Raw genomic sequence first — 23077 nt, 5'->3', positions numbered from 1 at the left:
AGCCCAGTCCCATCTGAGGCCAGGACACTTTCCTCACTGCTGCTTTAAGTGAGGAGCTGGAAGCAGACAGTCAAAAGTGAAAAGATTGGCCTCCAGGTGTGGAGAGAGGGGCCAAGGGAAGAGGAGGAGGCAGTAGACTGCTGGGGGGATAGACGGATGGGGGGGCAGGCTCAAACTATTTACTGCCTTTGCAATAAAATAAACACTCCTTAATTGAGACAGAGAAATGCTGGTTGAAAACCCGGTAGGAGAGCAAGCTCTACAGCTCTTTAACTAATCAACACCAGCTAATTCTTGGTGGTGAGGAGAGGAGGGACTGGAGAGGCCTCTTGGGCAGATGACAGTCCCACAGGTTGTCCTCAGGTGAAAGGTGGCCATTTTTTTTTTTTTACATTTTGCCTGTAGTTTTTCCTACTACTAGATCAGTAATAATACTAAAAATAGCGACCATTTTAGGTAGACTACAGTCTACAGGGCGTGTGTGTGTATGGGGGGGGTGCAGCTGGGCAAAGCGCTTTACATACAACGCATGATCTCATCTGATCCTCACAACAACGCATCTGACAAAGATTTTATTATTCTTAATTTATAGATGAGGTAACCATGCCCAGGGAGATTAGCTTTCCGGAGATTTCCCGGCTTGTAAGTGGTAGATCCAAAACCTAAGTCTATTCGACTAAATGCCCCGAATAACATTTAGCTGTGGGCTTTGCGGGGCTTTGGTGCTGGTCTGAGGTGGGAAATTGTGAATCCCATTTATTCAAGCGAAGCCGAGCACGTGCCTGTGTAATTTACAAAAACAAATCCAGGTCAAGATATCCGTCCGCTTGAGGTTTAAAAGCCTCCTGTGGTGAGCTGCACAAATCTCTACTCATTCATTCACTCTTTCGCTCCCTCAACAAGTGTTTATTGCGCACTTCGGTATTCCAGGCAGGGCGCTAACCTAGCCCTAGCGGGGAGAATGGTGAACGCGAGAGACGTGGTGTTTGGCTCCCCCCCCCCCCCCCCGATTGTACTGCCTCGTGGGCGACGCAGTCCCAGAAGCAGGAAATGTGTCAGCCCGAGGATGACCTGTACCGGCGGCGCCTAGCGGCTGGATGGTCAGGGCAGGCTCCCTGGAGGCGGCGGCGGCCCGGGCCCGGCACGCGGGACTGGTCCCGCGGCCCTGCGGAACCGGCTCGGAGGCGAGCGTTGGGGCCGGGCCGGGCCGGGCCAGGCCGGGGGCCGGGGGCGGGGCGAAGGCGGTGGGCTGCGGCCGAGGTCCGGGCGGGGGCGGCGGGCGAGTTAGGGTTAGGGCGAGAGGATTCGGCTTCCCGGCGGCAGAGGGCGCCTGGCGCTGCGGTCCAGCGCGCCGGAGCCGCCCGCGCGGGCGCCGAGAGGAGAGGCGAGGCGAGGCGGGGAGCGCGAGCGGCGGCGGCCACTGCCACGTATTCCCGGCAGTGGCGGCGGCGGCGGCGGCGGCACGGGAGGAGGTGAGCGGCGCCGGCGCCCGCGGGCAGGTGGGCAGGGAGCGGCGCGGCGGCGCGGCGGGCGGGCGCGGGGATCGGGCGCCCGGCACCGCGCGGGGCTGCCCGCGCCGGGACAGCGCGGTTCCCGCCACGCCGGCTCCGCCTCCGCGCCGGGTTGCCGGCCGAGGCCCGGGCGCCGAGCCGGTCCCGAGCGCAACTCGTGCCGGCGGAGCGGGCGGGGGCCGAGGGGACGCGAGCCCGCCCGCCAGTCGCGGCTCGGGACGGGAATCCCCGCCGCTGCGGGAACGGGGCCGCGGCCGGAAAAGTTGGGGCGGACCGCTAGCCCGCATGGGCCGGGCGGGAAGTGCGGGTGCAGGGCGGACCCCGGGGGACGCAGGGACGCGGTGGGGGGGGGGGTCCCGGGCCGGAGGCGGGGCGGCCGGGAGGTCCCCGTTTGGGAAGGCGGGAGACGCGGCTCCTCCGCGGGCGGGGAGAAAGGGGGTGCGCTCCGGCTCTCCGACTGCATGGGCAAGTGTCCGGCCGGAGGGCCCTGCGCGTGAGGAGGGAGGGAGAGAGGGAGGCCCTCCGGGGGCGAGCACCGGGGACCGGAGGCGAGCCGGTGGCGGGGTAGAGCGCTGGGGAGTGGGTTTTGCTTGCTCTCCGCCTCCGTTGGGGCAGACCCCGAGAGAGGGGTCAGGCTTGGAGAGTTGGGGACACATCTGGCGTCTGAAGACCGGATGGGGAGTTCCTGTAAGGGGTGCGAGAGGGAGCTGAGCGTTGCTTCCTCCACCGCTTGGGTCAGGTCCCGCCCCTCCCCATCCGTCAGGTTCACCTCCCACACTGCAGTGCTTTTGTCCTGGGGAAGTTGAGGAGGGAATCCCTGAGTGGGTGAGCTAGTTAGGGGTTCCAAGGTGAGCAGGATTGGACTGTATGAAATCCTGACTGCCGCAGGGAGCTGTCTGAAAGCACAACTCTGACCTCCTCCCACACCCACCCACCCCAGTCCCTCTGCATAGGAAATGTCAGGGATTCCCTGGGCTGGGCCAGCAGGTCCGCAAAGGCCAGCCGCACAGCTGCTCACAGGGTCCTGGGTATCCTGAAGGGGAATAAGACATGGCTCTTTATTCCCTGGCTGAGGCTCGTTTTGCGGAAACAAGTGGTTCTGGAGAAGCTGGATGCTTTCTTAGAACAGCCTGTGTGGTGCCCCTTGACAACAGCGATGACTCATGTTGGCCTTTTTTCTTTTTTCAAATAAACTTTGTATTCAGGACACAAGTATGCCAGGTCATTTGCGACATCGATGGGGCTGGAGACCCACACCGTGGGCCTTTTGAACCCTAGTTCTAGTCCTAGGTACATGAGCAAGGAGGATGACCTTGGATGGGCCCTATCTGGACTTCAGTTTCCATTTCTCTGAAATGGGGTATAAAAACAGAACTAGATAATCTGGTGGAGGCAAGAGTCAGCTTCTGAGGGGGACTGAAATCTTTTTCCTTGTGAGACTAATCAGTCACACGACGTCAACATCAGCCGAAAATTATGGAAATGAGGATGGACTTAACAACAGATAAGATGCAAGAAAGATTGCAAAAAACAAAACAAAATAAAAAACTAATAGTAATTGGTACTAGATTTATAGCATGAATACTGTTGTGGTGCAGGCCATCAGTATACATGGCTGTCTAGCAATCTTGACTATAAAGTTGTTAATTGTGCTTTGAAAAAATTAGGTATATCTTACCGGCAGACCTGAATTTTTTCTTTCGTTTTAACCTTCAAGCCTGGAGTGGATGCTCGGTTGGCTTGGTCTTGGTGCAGCCTTACTCGAAGAACACCCCCAGGATCTCTCATTGCCATTGTACTAAAGATTTCCTTCTGTCTGATGGGTCCTGGGATCCTTGTACCACCACACTTCTGTCGTTTTTTTCCCTGTGGCTTGAGAAGTCGTGAGCCGATTCCTGTTGCATCTGGCATTTCTGAACTTCCCTGGTTTCCTTTCAAGTGAGTGTAATTCATAGGCAAACGGTTCGTTAGATGCAGCACGTTAAAAATAACTTGAAGTAGGGGCGCCTGGGTGGCTCAGTCGTTAAGTGTCTGCCTTCGGCTCAGGTCATGATCTCGGGGTCCTGGGATCGAGCCCCGCATCGGGCTCCCTGCTCGGCGGGAAGCCTGCTTCTCCCTCTCCCACTCCCCCTGCTTGTGTTCCCTCTCTCGCTGTGTCTCTCTCTGTCAAATAAATAAAATCTTTAAAAAAAAAAAAATTAAAAAAAAAAATAACTTGAAGTAATAATGTGGCCACTCCTCCCTAGACCCCCTGGGCGGCCTCTGACTAGAACTTCCAGGTCATCTGCTGGCTCTCTTGTTTGGATGCCGAGGGGCACCCCCGAGTTGAGATGACATGGCCGGGCCAGACGGCACAGTAACGATGAAGCCATGATGCTGGAAGGGGAGGAGGATTTTTTTTTTTTTTTTGTATTTTATCACAACTTGAAATGCTCCTATCCTTTTGTTCTCTTCCATTAGCTTTCAAAATCCATATTGGGTTTGACCACATCATTTTCTGTAATCCTTTTTTGGTCAGTTTCTTGGAAGCTGCAGTTAGTGGTTATTTCTGAGTTTGAAGTGGTAAAATTATATCCTCCCCCAACACGTAAAGGCGTAACTAATTAGATTGAATCTTTAAAATGTCTGTAGTGTATCTATATGTGTGCTCGTCTGTGTGTGTAAATTTTACTTTCCCTTAGGACTATGAAATTAGTGAAAATTATGATGCTAATAACAGTTACTATTTGAGTCCCTACCACCTATCAGACACTGAGGAAACAAACTGTTAAGTGTTATAGCTGGCTTGCGCAACTTGCTGATGATCTTTGAAGCCAGATAGCCTTTTTGTAATAGTGGAAAAGGAATTCTTAGCTCTCCTACAGGGTTGTGATAGTAAGTGAGATAATGTATATGAAAAGCAATGTGTAAACTGTGAAGTATTTTCTAGCCCAGGCAATATTTTAATGTAAGCACTTGGGGATACTGGAAGCTTGAGTCCGTGAGTCTTGGTGTCCAGTAGGTCTCAGTGTACCTCCTGAGCCCATCCCCCAGCCCCTCTGAGCCTGTTCTCCTCATATGTAAGATCAGGATCACTGCCTTATATTAAATGAGGTATGTGGTGGGTGCTCAGTGAAGGTTGGCGTTCACCCCTTTCTCTCCCCTTGCCCACAGGCACTCGGGATAATGGGATTAAGTCTTCCAGTAGGAATTGGCCTCAAGGGAGAAAAGGCTTTTAGGGTACATTTTTGTACTTAAGAATAATTCTTCCAGCTTTTGCCTTCCTACCCCAGTGGCCGTTGCTCATGGTGAATATTCCAGGCCCTGCTATCATCTAAAAGGAGGGAGAACAAAACCGGAGGCCGGAAAGGACTGTCTTTGATAGAAAGTTGAAGATGGGTAAGGCTAGTTTCCCTTTGCCCATTTTGTGCTCTGTCTCCTTTTTATTTGTTTTATTGGGCAGGGAGAAAGATACCGAGTTTGGGGGCATTTCTAGCTGGAAGGAGACATTGGAAGAGCTACGGTGTAAGGTGGGAGGGCAGGGCGGGCTAAGGGCTGGGTAGGAGATGGAAGAGTGGAATCTGGCGGTACAAGCTGGAAAGTTTGGTGTGGGGAAATCTTGGTTAGGTGTAGGATTTGGCTGAGTATGGGTCCAGTTTCCATCCCATCCTATAAGGCTCTTTTGTGGGGCTTTGAAGTTTTTGTCCTCCAGGCAGATTTTGACTGGTTGTGGTGGTATCATAAATGAGTTTCCGTAGTAAGTCGTATGCTGGAAAGGAAATTAAATTCCAAGAGGGTGTTTGTTGTGACTGATGCCAGAATTTCTCAGAGAATTTTATTAAGATTCAGTCAGCCTATAAAAGTACTTCTTAGTTCTCTGAAGATATTAATTAAGAAAGAGTTTTCCAAAAAAATAGAAGTGTCTCCTTTGTGAGCTTTTGAAATGTAATCTTCCTAATCTTTGGAACAAATGAAGTCCAAAAAATCATAGAGCTATATATTTTAGAAACATTTCCTCCCCAAAGTGATGTTTTCCTTCTTTTCCCATACCTTCCCTCTTCTCGCATTACTTTGATAATAAGTTGATTTTGGTTTCTTTCACATTTTGGTCACCTAATTTTTATGTCGATGTCCCTGCATGTGTAGATCTCTACTGTGCCTTCTTTGGCCCTGAGTTCATGGCTAGTCCTTCATTATGAAGAGGTGAGGGACAGGTAGAGACATCACTGTCATGGTTCTTGGGGAGCGAGGCTGCTACAACTTTGATGTAATCGTCCCAGCAGCTCTGGTTGATCGTGCTATCCTCGATGCACAGCTGAGGACGTGGGCACCCGAACACACGTGCGTCCATGTAGCCAGCAAAGGGTTAGTCTGCGTGTTCGCCGTGACCTCTGCGACTCCAGTACCCGTGTAGGTAGAGGCCTTGCGTGCTCTGCGGGGGGTTGGACTCTGTCCTGTAGGCTGGGGATTTTCATTAAGGGAGAGGGGGTCAGATCTGTGTCTTAGAGAGGGCCGTGTGGGATAGGAGGTTGGGACTGGAGAAATGAGTCCGTTGGAGTTCCTGGCACCATGGAAGGGTGATGAGGGCTTGAACTGGAGACATTGTGACCGTGGCCATGGTGATGGCAAATGGGGATGTGTCAGGATGGATCGCGCTTTGTCACTTTGGATGTCGGAGCTGAGAGAAGGAGGAGCCAAATCCACCCATGCTTGTCTCTCCTCACCCCTCCCACTGTAGCTCTGACCCGCATTCTGACTCTTGGTAGACTGAAAGCAGCCCCTGCAGAAACCGAAATTGCCCCTTTGGTCTCTCTTCACGGCTAGGGAAAGGTGCCCAAGTACAACCTGGAAGCCGCTTCCCCTCTCTTTGCCTGTCTCCTAGCCTTATCATTTCTCCTTTTCCAGGAGCATCTCACAGGATTGATTCAGGTTCCTCCGACACCGTTCCTCAGAAATGCTGGTTCAAGCATTCCGACCAAGTGAAAAGCATCAAGGGGAAAAGGCCCTCAGAGAAGGAAACCTCCCTGGGGTGGAGTCTGCACCCCACTGTTCCCTGATGGACTCAGTGGACCCACCAGGGGGTGTGGTCCTCAGTTCTGGCTCTTCCCCAAGAGGTGATTTGCCTCGAGGTCAGGGTGACTTGTGGTCCCCCAGCATGGGGGGGGGGCTGGCCAGGAAATGGGAGTGGTGGTGGGTGAATTCACAGAGGTGGCCAGCCCTGGGAGGAGATGAGACCACCCTCGCCTGAAGGGTACAGACCTGGGGAGGGGGGCACACCAAACTCAGGTGAAGCAGAGTCAGAGCCAAGGTAGATGGTCGGTCCTGGTGGCTAGTGTCCACGGGTTCCCATCATAGGATGCTCTGTTGCCACCTCAGGGCTCTGCTGGTCTCATGCCCTCTCCCTCCTTCACTGCCAGCCTCCGTAATAAACCTGCCTGGCCTTCCGGCTTCCGTCTTCCAGACTGCATGATACCCATGCCCTTTAGATGGTTTCTTCTCACTCGGCTGAGCCAGTTGATCAGGTTCCGGCTTTATCTGGGCTCTATCCTCATTGCGAGGAGGCCAGGGGTTCCCTTTATTTGCCTGTCTGCTTCCCGGCATCTGCAGTCACAGCTGTCTCTGCCGCGAGTCACTGCAGAAGACTCAACTCCCCCGCTTTCTGCTGGATGGTCACCCCTTTCCCTCCCAAGATGTAACCACTTTTCATTGCCCTGAGAGCACCTTTAGGTAGCGCCCGAGCTGTGGACAGAGGGCCCGTTGAATTTGGCTCTTGCACGAACAGGGTACCTGTTTCCTGGGAAAACATTTCTGCCTGAGGATGTTAGCTGTCGTGCATGCTTCTTGAACGTTATGCCCTAAGCAAAGCCTGTTTGTTGGTTTTCTCTTTGCTTCGTGTTTAGCTGCATGTGTGTGTTTGTTTTAATTATTACCAGGAAGCAAAAAAATATTTATCAAATATTTGAATCTATAGAAGTGCTACTGCTGGCAAGCAGAAAGAATAAACATATATTTAGCGCCAGGCTGCCATTGATTTATCTCTGCCTTTCCCACATTGTTGCTGCTCTGTTGGCAGAACCATCTGATTTGTATACTGGTTCAGTTTGGATTTCTGTCACGAGCGTGAAAAGATGCTCGGCCGTTTGCCTAAGTGGAGGGTCTCCAGGGAGTGGGCCTGGGGTTTGCGGGTGGGGGGTCTTACCCTCCCTGCGCTCCTGGGAGCCTGGGGGCTTTGTGGGCGGGAGGCTGGAGTTTGGCCAGGCCACTGCTTTGGGTTCCCTGGGAGCAGCTCTGCTCGCCTCTCCTCTGCTGTTGGAAGAAGGGAATTCTCTCAAATTTGCGTTTTCTCTTCTTTTCTCATCCTGTGGGGGTGAGGGGAGGGAAAGTTAGCATAGTGAGGTTTGGAGCCCAGCAGGTTCAGGGTGGGTTCAGCTGATGGGCAGCTTCCACAGAACTTTTACAAAAGTTTTCTTTGGCTCCCCCCCCCCAACATTTCCCTTCTTCCCTGTTGCTCCCAATCCAGTCTGTCCTCCGTGGCTTGGAAATTGAACTTGGGGAGATCTTGGAGTGTGGCACCAAAACTTGCGCAGACTGGTGGGGCAGTTCCACACCAGAGCAAAACCCTGTGTTGTTGTTGTAGTTGTTTTATGAGTTCAGTTGCTTTTCTCTGAAATAGTATAGGTCATACATGAGTACATGATGCTCTTCTGCCCCACCCTCCCATCCAAGCAGTGTGGAACTACATGATAGAAAATGTAAAATCCTCCTTCCCCCCAGCACCCCTCCCCCACAGGCCGCAGCCCTGCTGGGGCCTCAGAAGTAACCAGTTTTAAGCAGTTTTTTGCCTATCCATCAACTGTCCATCATCTAGACACAAATACATGTAGTTTTATTTCCTTTTTAAGCAGAAACTGATTCCACCTTATATACTGTTTCACTATTTTGTCTTTTCACCTAATGTATTTTATAGATCTTTTCATGCATGTAGCTCTTCTCTCTTAATTTGTCTCGTATTTGTCTCTCAATATTTTATAGTATAGATATATCATAATTTACGAGTTGGCCTGCTTTTCGCTTTTCCTAGACGTGTAAACCAACTCATTGCTTTTGCTATTATGTCTTCATACGTATACACTGCTATGTACACATGCGTGTGATTCTCTAGGAGTGGAATTGGTGTATCAGAGGTTCTACACATTTATTTATTTATTTGAGAGAGAGAGAGGGTGAGCAGAGAGAGGGAGAGAATTTTAAGCAGACTCCATGCCGATGCGGAGCCTGACGCAAGGCTCGATCTCACAACCCTGAGATTGTGACCTGAGCTGAAATCAAGAGTCGGACGCTTAACTGATGGAGCCTTCTGGGCGCCCCAGGGTGCTACACATTTAAACTGTTCCAGGGGCACCCCCACTGTGGGCTCTCAAGGACTGTACTGGTTTAAATTAGCAGGGGTGTATGAGGCTGCCCATTGCTCCATGGGTTAGCATTCTTCTGGGTGAAAGAAGTGAATAGGCTTAGTAGGCATTTCATTGATTATTGGTGAGGCCACGAGACTCATCATTTGGTGTCTGGATCTCAGTGGCCAAGTTCATCGTAACCTTGGAGGGTGAAGGAGCCGAGCGCTCAAGGACCAACACTCTGCACAGGGCGGCGTGAGCGTCCTGCCACCAGGGCTCTCAGTGTGGCACGGGAAGCAAGGGCTCATGGTGTCACATTCTCCCCGCTTCTCCCAGAGGCTACATACTCTAATAGAACACTTGAATTTTGGCCTAACCTGCTGGAGTATTTCTGTGAACCTCTCCCCGAGGAGGCAAGCATGTGTAAGTAGCACCTTGAGACCAGTCAGTTCTGCGTTGCCGAGGCAGGGATTCGAGGCTGGACAGCTGAACTGGGAGGACGTTTAAAGATTGCATGCTGGGAAATCAACCTTCTTGTGTCTGGAAGAGCCTCCAGGAATATGGTGAAGGAAGAATCTTTTCCTCCAGCAGTGTGGTAGTCTCCCTTTGTCCTGGCTTGTTGTGGGAATATTTTGATGGTTTGTCTCTTAGCAGGGTGCCTTGGGGAGAAGCCGTGGTTTCTTAGGTGTTCCAGGGGCCTGACCTGGTAGAGGAGGCATCTAGAGGCCCGCACGACTGGGCTCACCTGGGCCGTCCCTGCAGGCTGAACCGTCCAGTGGGCTTTGGGAAGCTCTGGATTCCTGGCTGACGGTGTTCTTTACCTGCCATTCAGAGGGGGCCAGAGAGAAGGAGCGATGGAGGAGTCAGCCTGGAGTGGTGCAGAGGCTCTAGGGTCAGGCCAAGCTGCGTTCTAGCCTCCGCTTAGCCGTTTATGGCTGTGCAACTTAAGCAAAGTTATATTTTCTCTCTGGGCCTCAGTTTCCTCATCTATAAACCAGGAATCATATCAGTAGCTACCTCACAGCATATTGTTGTGAGCTATTGTGTTGTGAAGATACGGAGAGTAGTTTATAAAGCTCTCAGCATATTACCTAGTAAGTACTCGGTAAGTAACTATGCTCTGTGTCCCTTTTCCTTAATAAATGTTTATAAACTCATGAGTGCGTATTACATTTGCTAAATATCAAAATGTGAATAGTGTAGTGATTAGAAAGAGGGATGTCAGGAGATCAGTAGGTGACTAGAGCCAGCTTGGGATCAGTTGGGGTTGTGGGAATAAAGAAGGGGTGAAGGCAGGAGGTTTTGGCAGGGAACCTTTGGGGGGGCAGGGAGCAGCTGTGACGTTCTGTGCTTACACCAGACTTCCTGCTCTGAAACCCCAAAGCCCCGATGCTGAGGCCTTCCCCCCCCCTTTTTTTAGATAGACTGAGTATTGGGGGATCCTTAGTACAACTATTCCTCTTTGTTTCTGAGGAGGCTGAGCGAGGGCTTGAGAGGTGAAGTGCCTTCCCCACGCCACACTGCCTGTTTCAGAGCAGAGATGGGGTCTGGCTCTCCTCCTCTGTGGGGTGAGACTCCTCCTCCCCCCCCCCCCTCCCGGCACTGCACTGCCCATTTCCAGGTGCGGGAAAAGAGAACCTCAGGGTGTTAGGTGCTTAGCATCAGTCTGCCAGCGGCCCCTCCCGAGGCCTTTGTGAGGTGAGGTCACTGACGTACAGAGAGGTGAAGTCCAGTACAGGCCAAGGTGAGGCAGGGCTGGGACTCCGACTCGGGTCTGCCTGGCTCCAGCGCTCGTGCTTTTACCTTCTGCCCGGTTACGTTGCTGGTGGTGCTGGCCCCCCGTTGGTGTCTCTGCTGGTTCCTGCCCCTGCTCACCTGTAATTGCCCTGCTCAGGGAGTGATGTCCGCACACGAGTGTGTGCCTGTGTGTTTGTGTACGACGGCAAGTTCATTTGAGGTCCCTCCTTTGTTTGCTGCTGGTTGGCTCCCGCAAGCCAGTTGACCATGAAGAAGGCTGTACCTGAGCCCTCGAAAGCAGGCCGGGCCTCTGAGGTCCAGAGGCGGGAAAGGACGCCTCATTCTTGGGAGCCAAGCTTCATGCGTGAGCTTGGTGTCTGGGGGCCTGGCAGGGATAGAGCCACCCAGCAGGGACGTGGACGGCACCTGGGCAGAAGGCGTGGCACTGAACAAAAGAAGCTAAAATCCTGTGCTTCGGGGGTTTATTCTCTAGTGAGGGGGGACAATCAGTAGTTATAGTTCATGGTCTGTGTATGAGTTTCCTGGGGCGCGCGCGTGCAAGATCAGGAGAGCGCGAGGGCTGGGAGGTAGGTGAGGGCGTCCAGGACCGTCTCATAGCTCTTGGCCAGTCTTTTGGAGGACTTTGGCCTTTTGCTCTCTTGGGATGGGAGCCGCTGTTGGGGCTGTGAGCATGGACTGAAGCAGGTCTGGCAGTGCCCAGCGCATCTCGGGAATTTTCCAGACTCAGATGGCCATCGCAGGATGGTGTGCACCCACCCAGATGGAGTGGAGCAACGGTTTCTCTGTGCTTTCTTTTTCAAGTGTGAGTGCTCTGTTGACCCTTGATCCACTGCCCTTTCCTGTCCTAGGTCTTTCTAGATGTCTTTGACCCACCCACTTCCCCACACTGAAACCACAAACATATTAGAAGAGAAAGTAGACAGACCAGGCTGGGGGGTGGCTGGGAGTGCCGGGAAACTCAGTGTGTGTGTCGGGCCTGCTGGGAGCCGCTCATTCTCCTCGAGCCCGAGGCCTGCCTGGTGCACGCTAGGCCTTGGTGAAGGTGTTTATCACCCCGGCAGATTTAGAAAATGCTGAGGTCAGTGTGTGAGCGCAGTGTGTTTAGCTCCCCGGATCCTTCTGTGGATAAAGTCACTACGCTGTGAAAAGAGTCGAGTCAGCTCCCTTGGGCAGCAGGCCGCATTTGGCCTTGAAAATACAGGGCAGGGAGGCATGCCCAGAAGGACCTATGGAGAGCCCGAGTGAGCTATGTGCTTGCCCAGGGGCCTGGGGCCGGCCGTCTCTGCTGCCCATGCTGTAACTGGCCTGCAAAGTTTTCCACGCTCTTCTTCTTGTTTGCACTAAAACCACTGAGGCCTGCCATCTGAATGTCACCGAAGAGGAACTTCGGGCAGTGGTGTGTCTTCAACACGCCCGGCCTGAGGGTCTGAGGCCTGTGCCGGTTCGGTTTGCAGGGTGGCTGGGGGAATCAGACTTCGGATTCTGGGCATCAGAGCTGAAGGGAAATCTCTTTATCTGGCTGACATTTAATTTCCTCTCTGGGCCTCAGGAGGAAAGGGCCTGGCATGTTTGTGATTGGGGCCCCAGAGAAGTGGGCCATGGGTGGGCCTGATCTCAGGCCCTCCTCCCTGCCTCCACCTGCTAGGGGAGTGCCCGGAGTGGCCCAGTCAGGGAGGCTAGCTTGGAGGCCCCAGGCACTGTCACTCCCTGGGGAAGCGGCACTTGAGAAGCGAATTCTGTGTGAGCAGAGATGAAATAGAATCCCCCAGGGCCAGGAGCAGCTGCTCTTCTGTAGGATTCCAGGAGTTGCCTTTGGGCACCATTCACTCGTTTCCCCGTCACCCCCCCCCCAAAACCTACACCCAGACACAATCAAAGTTGTGAGGTCTATTCTTGGCTAGAAAATGAGCACTAACAAGGTGTTTGGTTAGATGATAATTCTGCCTTTTACATGGTGCAGCCTTCTCTGCCAGACACTGCGGGAAGTTTTGACTCAGGTAGCAGCCCAGAAAGTCTGCAGTCTGGCCTTGAGAGAGGCAGAAGCCTTGCCTAAGAGTGAGAGCCAGACAGGCTGTTCCTACGAAAGAGCTCCTTTGTCCTCTGGCCCGGGGGGGTGGGGGGCTTTATCTCTGCGCTGACAAGCCCCAGGCATGCTTGTTGACGGGCAGGATCTACCAGATGCAGGCCCTGACCTGTTTTGCTGGGCCCTGAGCAGTGAGTTAGCCCACGGCCCTGAGAGCTCAGTCTACTGGGACTGGTCTCCTTGCTATGGCCTTGGGGACATCACTGGCTTCCTTGGGCCTCACTTGTCTCATCTTTCACCTGGGGGTTGGATGAAATGGTTGGAATGAGTATCTCCCTTCTTGGTTCTCCTCCCTGATGCCTTCCTGCCTCCCCTGCTCCCTGGGATGCAGGGGTCCTGGGATGAATTGCCTGCACCGTCTCCCCTGGTCACAGTAAGAGCTCCTTGGGGGCAGCAAGAACATGGGCTCTTTGTCCCTCTGAGCCTGACACGTGTGGACCTTCCACAGAGCTCCCACATGGCCTTCGGCCTGCTTGGTCAGCACCCCCAGAGTGATGACCTTCTGGGTGAACTTTGATGGGGAAAGGAAGAACAGGTGGCAGGGGATTTGGCATAATTGTCTATCTATCCTGGCACTGGAAGCAGGTGTCTCCAGTCGTTCAACATGAGTTCCTTGTTCTTGTCTCAAGTTTCATGCGTCTTTTCATCCCCGCCTGGGACAAAGCCCCTTTATTTCTGGATGTTGTTGTGAGAATTGTTTTTACAATTACTGGTAAGGCAGAAAAGAATGGGTCATGACTATAGAGTTATGTAAATTTTACATTCCAAATTTAAGAAATGTCCATGCATAGGAGAAATACTATAAAGAACTTTATCTCGGGCGCCTGGGTGGCTCAGTTGGTTAAGCGACTGCCTTCGGCTCAGGTCATGATCCTGGAGTCCCGGGATTGAGTCCTGCATCGGGCTCCCTGCTCAGCAGGGGGTCTGCGTCTCCCTCTGCCCTCTTCCCTCTCGTGCTCTCTGTCTCTCATTCTCTCTCTCTCAAATAAATAAATAAAATCTTTAAAAAAAAAAAAAGAACTTTATCTTGAAGATTATCACTGGAGTTTGGAATAACAGGAAAATTTTTAAAATGTATTGTCTTTATAATAGAAACTATTAAAAATATCATAAATAATAAATAGATTAGGATTTAATATGTGATAGACACTGTAAGAACTTGCCGCTCTCTCTTATTTAATCCTCACTAGGAATCTGTAAGATCCTTTTTTAAAAAATACAAATGTCAACCTATTTTTTTAAATTGTGGTAGAATATATATAACATGAAATATACCTTTCACTAACCACTTTTAAATATATAGTCCTGTGGCATTTAAGTACATTCACTGTGGGATCCTTTTTTTCTAGCTCCTTAATTTTATAAATGAGGAAGCTAAAACTAGAAGAACAAAGTTGCTTGCCCCAAATCACAGAGACTAAGTAGTTTCAGAGACAGGATTTGAACCTAGGACCCTGAGACTCAGAGCTCTGGGATTTCTGGCTAGTGGTTGTTGGGATCTATGGTTACTTACTTACCCCGCCCGTGCTCACCACTTGATTGCAGAGAGCCGGCCCGCTCATGTGCCTCTCTCCTCTGGAAGTCCTAGGGTTGGGTTCTGTGTGTTTGTCCTGGAGGTCGCCGACCAGCCTGGCTCAGTGTACGTGTGGCTGACACAGTGCCACCACACCAGGATCGATGAAGGTTGAAGCGTGTGGGCCACTATGTCGGGTAGGGCTGGGTGTTAGACTTCTTCCCGAAGGTGCTCAGAGTGGGGCGCCCTGGAAAGAACAGTGGCTTGCAGCTCAGATACCTGGCTTCATCCAGTCTGCGCTTGGAGTTCAAAGGTCTGTGCTTTACTGCTGATGTCACTGTGTGGTCGACATGCTTTGGCCTCGGTTTCCTCACTTCTAAGTGGGTAGTAACAATGCTTGTTCAGCTTGCCTTCCACGACTGTAGATGGTGACATGTCATGATGTGGGGGACAGTGCTAAGTGAACTAAGGTGCTGTCGGGCAAGTTTCGAGGATGGGAATTTTGAGTGTGCCGCGGCAGAGGGGAGTGGCTGGGGCTAACCCCAGAGACCTGAGGAGGATGGATTTGAAGGTGAAGAGTAGTAGGTTTCGCTTTGGCCGTCAGCTGGTCTCCTCCACCGTGGCTTAGTTGGTGAAGAACCGTGTTCCATTGTCTGCCTAGTACTGTAGGTTGGGGTGCTCTGAGATTTTCTAGAATGTGTGTCTCTCTCAAGGTCCTTGGATTCGCCCTCCCCAAGACTCACATCTCCCCAGTGAGATGAACGGTCATGTCGGAGATCATTTTGTAGCCATGTGATTGTTGAAAGTACACAGCAGCTTTCTCTGGGCTGGTGTGTCTTCCTTGTCTTTATAGCAGACACCAGTCTGTCTTCCCATCCTCTGATCTTGAGCGGCCAAGCATATGAGTGGGCTGGGATCCCGAGGTGGCACTGGTGGGGGCAGGGGAGGGGGAAAGAGCTCACCTTCTCATGATGGATGGAGTGCTTGTTCTCCCCACGCTAAGACAGTGTGCAGGACTGGGTGCAATCTCAAGATAAACCAGGTGGGGCCTTCCTCCCAAAAAAGCCACCGTTTCATGGGGTAGATGCACAGACTCAGGGCACAGTTATGAGGGCGAGGATAGGTAGCTTGACAAGCGACTGTCACGAGAGGTGTAGCCTTTGGTCTAAATGAGTGAAAATGCATTGTTGGGGCTGGTCAGAGGTGAGGAGCTGTTAGGGGGATGTCTGTGACTAGCGTTTCTGTCTCGCCACCCCCAAGATAGTCTTTTGAGTCATTGCTGTTTCCGTGCATGTTTCATGTGACAAGAAAGCCAGGGGGCTGTGCAGGGTCTGCTAAGTCAGTGGCCCTGTCTCTCCATCCACTTGTTTCTGGCTTTGAGCACAGTACTCGAAGACTAAGTAGGTCATGGGTATCTATTTTGAACGGCGCGTGGCTGGGCTGCACGGCCATTTAATTTCCGGATCAAATCCTGTTGGACTTGTTTGTCCAGGAGGTTGGCAGCAAGCGCTCTCTGGTTGGTTGTGCGGTGTATTTATAAAGTGTGAAGAGTCTGGAGGTAACGAGATCCTCCACTTCTCTATTCCTGCAGGAGAGCCATCGGTGGAGAGGTTTCAAAAACCTTCGGGAAGCCATGGGCGTATCGTTGTTTTCCACCCTGCTTCTTTGAATTTTCTGAAAATTGTTGATCCTCACTAACTCCATGGAACTTTTTTCTTTTAAGAAATCCAATTTAATTGGGGGCTTCTGGGTGGGTGAAGTGTCTGCCTTCGGCTCAGGTCATGATCCCAGGGTCCTGGGATCGAGCCCCACGTCGGGCTCCCTGCTCGGCAGGGAGCCTGCTTCTCTCTCTCCCTCTGCCCCTCCCCCTGCTTGTGTTCTCTCTCTCTCTCTCAAATAAATAAATAAAATCTTAAAGAAAGAAAGAAATCCAATTTAATTATTATCCAGTGTTAGTTGGCTTCTGCTTACGTTAGTAATGGCAGCCAGTTGCCAATTTACTGTGTGCTGAGTCTTTTGTGTACATTACTTCAATTAATCCTCACAACAACCTTGAAAAATGGACATTATTGCGTCCCTTTCACAGGTGAAGAAAGAGTCAAAGTGACGCCGTGATTCGCTCCTAGACCCAGTGTGTTAAATAGCAAGGCCAGAGACTTGCACTCAGCGTCTCCTGAGCAGAGTGTGGCCTCTGGTACCACCCCACCCTGATCTCAGGAGCCCTGCGGATGGAAGACATCCCTGGCTGGGAGCAGGGGAGCACGGGAGCAGCTCCCGGGCCTGTTCGGAGGCGAGATGTGCCCTCCCAGCTGTGGGTGTTGGGGACGCAGGCCCCCCAACCCAAAGCCACTTCCATGCGGAACTGGAGTTCTGTGTTAGGCTGTCACTCGGATGTCACTGGACCACAGAATTCTCGGGTTTTACTCTTGGATTTTCCCGTGCCCCTGTTTTTCTCTCGGTGTTCTTGCCTGAGGCCTTGGGTGAGTGCGGCGCGATGGTGAGCTCCAGATAACGCAGGTGGTAACGGAGTCTTTGAACCACTTCGTCTGTGTGTCCCAGCTGTTGACCCGAATATTCCTCCGTCTTCAGTATTCCGTGCTTTCTCTACGTTTTGAAGAAGTAAAAGCACAAGCTTTTGGGGGTGTGTTTGCTGTGTCTTTCTCTCCGGTGTCTTCCCTCTAAGCTGCTCACGGAGTCCCGACAGTAACGCTGTTGCCCACGCTCGTTTCCATTTGCTGGCATGTGAATATATGTGTTTAGGTGCTTGCAGTGGTGTCGCCTCACTGAGTGCCCCCAGCAAGTCACTGTCACCCCATTTCACAGACGGGGACTCTCAAGGGATGCCACAGACCCGAGACTTGTATAGCGTCCTCTGAAAGTTTTGTAGAAAACGTCAGAGGAGGTGTTTAGTTAAAGTCAGGTGTGTTCTGAAAGTGACAGAACCCCCCTTCCAGTGCTGTCCCCGCTGGCTGGTTCCCGGTAGGGTTCCCTCTTTTTACTTAATCTATCTGAGTCTGTATCCTAGAAATCGGGGTATACTCATATCTGAAAGATGGAAATGAGACAATGTATGTAAAATCACTCGGGACTCAGTGAATGACTTATTACTTTCTGTCTTTAACCCACTGTGACGGGGAGCTGCCACAGGTCTCAGCTCCAGAAGCAGAGGCCTGAGAAACTCCCCCCCACCCCCCCGGAGCCGTGGTAACTGACCTCTCCTGCAAGCACAGCCCCCCGCCAAAGTGAGGACAGGACGAAGCATAAAGAACCATAAAGAACCCTTCCTTATTTTATCTAGAATCTTTCCAAGATTTTTCCATTCTTTTTGGTTTTGGGGAATGGTAGCTGGCGTTTGGTTCATTTTCTGGGAACCAGACTCTGGAAAGTCCCATGTTAACTACAGAGCCACTCTCGAGTGCCCAGGCCCATTTAAAAAAAAAAAAAATGAAGAAATGCCAAAACAGGATTTTAGACACAGAAGTATTTTAACTGTGCACATTGGACACATCAGTACTTTTAGCATACACGCATACAATAACTATATAATTATCCTGAGACAACTTAAAGTCTAAATTTGACGCTTTCTGGCCTTGCCTCTTAGAAGGCCTACGTAAGCACCCAGCAGACTCAGCCTTACATTTCTGACCACTCATGGGAGGCCTTCCATCCTCCCCACCCACTCCTTGTAAGTTTGAGTCTAGACAAGTGTCGGATAAGTTCCAGAGGAACCAGGCAGGTGACTGGTGATTTTCGATCTTTGGGGATTCTAATTCTGTGTATTTGCCATGTCACGTGGAGCAATTCACTTCCGGCCTCCAGGAGCCGCAGTCCCGTCAGAGGGACAGACCCGGAGTCGTAGCCGTCCTCGTATTGCTGTGGGTGCCCGCAAGGATGCTTATCTTCGGGGCGTGAGTCTTGGCACTGCGGTGGCCGTGGTGGTGGTTTCTCAATCTGAATGCGTTACAAATGAGAAATTTGCAAGCTGTGGTTTTTCTTTCTAAAAGAATTGCAAACAGGGTTAAGGACAGGACTTTGCAGCGTGAGCTGCTCTCCGCTTGGGCTCCTGGACTTCAGTTACACCGTCTGCTGTAGTGGGGTTACAGTTACCTGTTTGTACAGCCTGATGGGACGCTCTGCAGGGGCAGGGACTTGACCCATGCCCTGTTATAGCCTAGGCATCTGACTTGTTGCACTTTATATGGAACACGATTGATCCCTACATAAAAGATTTGAAGGGGTTGGGATCACTTGACATGGTGGAAGGAAGGCTGTGGGGCATTTTGTCCCGTCAGCTACAGCCGTTGATTCTGCAGAGTTGGCTCTGAACCACCAGGGGGCGCTGGGAGCTGCGAGGGGCCAGGGAGGCTGAAAGTCCTGCACCGGCTGGGCCCGTCCCGGTCCCACAAACTGGACTTGTCTCCCTTCCCCACCCCGTGCCCACAGTGCCTCTGTTGAGAGACACGAAACCAGCAGCAGATAGGTGCTTTGTAATAAGCCCGATGTGAGTGGTGTTATCTCCTAAGGCCAAGATCTGGAGAAGTCACCGAGCTAATAGGCAGGGGAGTCAGCCCAGATTCCTGGCCCTTCACTAATCTGATACATGGCCACCTCTGCCCTGAGGACATATCCAGCCATGCAAATTTAATTAACCTGACAGCCCTAGAAACTTAGATTAGATCTAAGGAAGAACTTTTTTTTTTTTTTTAATTAGAGCTAAAATGGGGCATTGTAGAACAGGGCTTCTCAAGTTGTCGCCCATGATCCTTAGTCACAGAATCAATTTAGTGGGTTGACACATAAAGAAAAGAAAAGGAAAGGGACAGAGTAAAAACTATCAGTACATCACAGATGGTAAGGCTGACGTGTGTGTGTGTGCCCTAGATCGTGGAAATATATTTCTGCCTGTGGGTCATGGTCAAAAATGTCCTAGAGCGGTAGGGATTATAGTTTAGATCATCATAGGTTAGATTGTAAGGTGATTGGGGGCAGGGGTCTGTTTTCTCTTTCTTTTTATGTTCCCTGCATCTTTTTTTTTTTTTTAAGATTTTATTTATTTATTTGACAGAGAGAGAACAAGCAGGGGGAGTGGGAGGGAGAGGGAGAAGCAGGCCCCCTACTGAGCAGGGATCCCCACATGGGACTCGATTCCGGGACCCTGAGATCATGACCTGAGCTGAAGGCAGATGCTTAACCGACTGAGCCACCCAGGTGCCCCTGCATCCTTAACCTAGTGCTGAGTGTGTGGCTGGTCCATCAGTCCGTCCGGGAGAACTTACTGTATTTCTCCCTTCCTCCTTCAGACTGGAGGAACTCAGATCACATCCTGTGCTGTCCTCACAAGATGGTGGTATTTCTCTCGAGCTTTGCATGTGAGGAAAAAAGCAGAGTGACACCAAGCGAGTGATAGTTAAGAGCTTGGCTCTGAAGTCTGAGGAAGCTGGGTTTGCATTCTGGGTGTGCAGTGCCTAGGCACGTGGTTTTGGGCAACTTCTTTAACCCTACTGAGCTTCACCGTCTCCATCTTCAAGCGTGGCGTGATCAGGGTCCCTGCCTCCGAAGTATCGTGAGGGTGAGGCGAGAGAACTCGAGTTCGGGGGCCTCTAGCACAGGGCGTGGCATCTGAGAAGCGGGTCGGAAGCGTTGTCAGCTGCTCTGTTTTTATAGTGACTATGAAGGGGGACCAAGTGACTCACCTTGGGCCCACCTCTGGGTGGTGGGAGCTGCTAGAGCTCCTGTTCTGTGACCGTTGGAGATCTTGACGTGGACTAGAAGCCCGAGCCGGTGGCGGGTCGCGCAGGGAAAGGAAGTGGATGCTGTAGAGGAGGAGGTGTCTATGCGCGCGGAGATGGTCTGGTTTTGTGATTTAGAGAAAACAGAGCATCGCCCGTGTGCAGTGAGCTAGGACTATCACTGTGGGATCTGAGAGTATACGTGGCATCTCTCAGAAAAAGCTAGGTGCTTTTTACTTAATCAGAAAGCAACAGTTTCAATTTAATGTTACTGGGTTTTTTGGTTGTTTGTTTTTAACTATGTGTACGTGTGCACACGGGCGCGCGCGCGCGCACATACACACACACGCACACAGAGGCAACTATTTCCTGAAATGGAACATAGCCAGCCATGTATGGGATTAAATTGGTGCTTTTGTGTCTAGTGGTCGTGACGCCTTCAGTGAAAGCTCCAAGATCTGGTAAATCCTGATTTCTGAAATCGCTAACAGGCCCAGTCAGAATTAACTGTAGGAAAGTAAATCTGTGACGTTTTGAAGGTGCAGGACACCGGGCAAAACCCCAGGGGGACTTGGTTTTGGCATTAGCCCTGCTTTTCAAGTCCAAGTCTGTTCACTTCTGTCATGTAGCCTGGGGAGTTGTGAGCCGTCTTTGTGCCCCAAAGTTAAAATGTTTTTGTCCTTGTATCCCTCAGTGCTGATTTTGTATCTTGGGAGGGAAGGGTGGTAGACACTAAAAATTATTCAACAGTAGAAAGTTTCAGGTGTATATTTTAGTTGGCAATGTGACTTTCTCCCTAGTTTAAAGACAGTCAAGTACATAGCTAAGAGCACTGACTTCATTCAGCTAGACCTACATCTCCAGCCACTCTTTGCTGCTTTTCACCTCCCTTTATTTTTCCCAGCTTTATTGAGGTAGAATTAACAAATAAAAATCATATGTATCTAAGGAACACAATGTGATGATTTCATATACATCTACGCTGTGAAGCAATTACCTCACATAGTTACTACTTTTTTGTGTGGTGAGAACACTTAACGATCCACTCTTGGCAGATTTCAAGTATACAATACAGTATTGTTAACTGTAGTCACTGGGCTGTACTTTAGATCCCTAGAACTTATTCTTCTTATAACTTAAAACCTGTACTCTTTAACCAGCGTCTCCCCATTCACCCCACCCCTCAGCCCCTGGCAACCGCTGTTCTATCCTCCACTTTCTACGAGTTGTTTGACTTTTTTAGATCCCATGTATAAGTGAGATCATATATTATGTATTTTTCTGCATCTGGCTTCTTTCACTTGGTATAAGACCCTCCACCTTCATCCGTGTTGTCCCAAATCTGCCTGTGTTGTGTGACTTTGGGCAAGTAGCTAGACCTCTCTGCATTCCATCTGTGACATGGGTTAATAACAGCACCACGACCTGTGAGTCTGTGGAATGTTTGTGTATGAGCTCTTCAGCACGTGGGCACTGTCATCGTCGTCATGAGCACTAATATTATCAGTGGAAGGTCTTCCAGGAGGCCTGGCTCTGTCATTGTTAATAGCTGGTCTTGGATATGTTGCCGAACCTCAGTATTATTTTCTCTAAAACAAGGGAGAGGCCCAGATGCTTCAGACTCCTCCTAGCTCGACCGCTCTGCGTTGTGTGCCACGTGTTCTCTTTCTTCCGAGGCCTCAGGACGTGCTGCTGGCTGCCGGGCACAGGGAGGTGAGATCCCACTTTCTGTTAAGGACCCACAGGCCTCTGCCCGATCGGTGTCGGTCCTCATCACCTTTGTTTTTCTTTCCTTGATTTTATATTCTCCGTGGATCTCCCTTTCCCTAGCCTCTGCCAAACGACTCCAGGCTTTTCTATGCTTTTTCTAATGGATTCAGCCCAGAGGTATGCCTGGTGGGCCGAAGTTAGGTCTCAGCTTGGTGGAGCCTCACACCAAGGAGGGTGATCCCTTCCCTTCGCTGTTGGTTTTTAAATTCTGTCTGTGTTTGTCCTTCCCACATTCCCCAACCCAAGCACTGGGGCTGCTTGCATCTGAGGTTGACCAGGGAAAGCCGCTCATGGCAAAGGGATGACTTTTTTGATTTGTCGTAAACCACTTTCTCGCTTTGTTTCCTTTCCGGTCTTCGGCATCAGTCGGAATTTTAAAGGGCTTACCAGACCTAATCTCAGTATAATTTTATATTTTGCATGTGCGTCTTTGCTAGCCCACCCCACCTTTGCAAAAAGTGGAGCTGTGGAGTTCATCTCTGGCCTGCCACTGGTATTTGAGGTTTATCTCCTTGTTCTCCAGGACAGGCATGCACAATGAATTAATTGAGTTGTTTTCAGCCCACTTCCTGCCTGATTGAACACCTGCCTATTTGTTACCTGATCTGTCAGCCGTCCCTGTCACGTCGGTGTCTTGCTTGTATCAGAAGATTCGGTTTTGTCATTTGCAGTTAGCCAACTCTGTCCTTCGGAGAACTGCTTTCTTCTTCACTTAATTTAAAGGTGCCAATGAGTCCTCTTTGGGTGCAGTCCCTCCGTGTTCCCATCTTGCCACTGTCCTCCCAGTTAACGTCATTGCCGATTGTCACCCTCATGAAAGCTGCTTGAAGACCAGATGCAGAGAGAGGGTATGTGTGCGTCCTGAGTTGATTCTCATGCTCGCCCCGCTCTCCCTCGGTCCCCAGACGAGGTTTCTAGCAAGTCATTCTTTATGTAGTACTCATGGTTTAGAGCTGGTGAGAAATCTTCTTCTAAGGGAAGGGACCTGGTTTCTTTTTAAATTAAGACTTTGCTTTTCTTAGAGCAGTGTTAGGATTGCAGCAATATTGAGCCGAAGGTGCCGAGATTCCCCGCATACCCTCTGCCCCCCGCCCCCATGCATGGCCTCCCTCATTATCAACACCCCCCACCAGAGTGGTACACTCGTTACACCTGATGAACCTACACTGACACATCATCATCACCATAGTTAATATTCAGTCTTGGTGTTGTACATTCTCAGGATTTGGACAAAATGCATAGCGACACATATTCAACCAATGACCTGTCTAGTATTTTCATTGCCCTAAAAATCTTCTGTGTGCCGCCTATTCATCTCACGCCTCCCCCCCACTCCCTGG

At 51.0% G+C, this 23077-nt stretch overlaps 1 protein-coding gene across 4 annotated transcripts in view; it reads left to right on the top strand.

The window, feature by feature from the left end:
* The first annotated feature begins 1335 nt into the window (after positions 1 to 1335).
* The window catches only part of SMCO4 (single-pass membrane protein with coiled-coil domains 4), a 71074-nt gene continuing 49332 nt past the window's right edge, over positions 1336 to 23077 (top strand). Inside the window, exons 1-2 of one of the 4 annotated variants that reach the window (XM_078058688.1) lie at positions 1348 to 1472; positions 3229 to 3449. The gene's annotated coding sequence lies outside the window, so the exon portion shown is untranslated. Of the gene's footprint in view, positions 1500 to 3228; positions 3450 to 4798; positions 4890 to 23077 lie in introns of those variants that run through there. The other 3 variants (XM_036121590.2, XM_078058689.1, XM_078058687.1) reach the window with 3 other exon arrangements.

Source organism: Halichoerus grypus, chromosome 11 (assembly GCF_964656455.1).
Source record: "Halichoerus grypus chromosome 11, mHalGry1.hap1.1, whole genome shotgun sequence".
Lineage (NCBI taxonomy): Eukaryota > Metazoa > Chordata > Mammalia > Carnivora > Phocidae > Halichoerus > Halichoerus grypus.
Note: the sequence above shows the minus strand (reverse complement) of the source record. Positions and strands in the feature narration are given on the sequence as shown.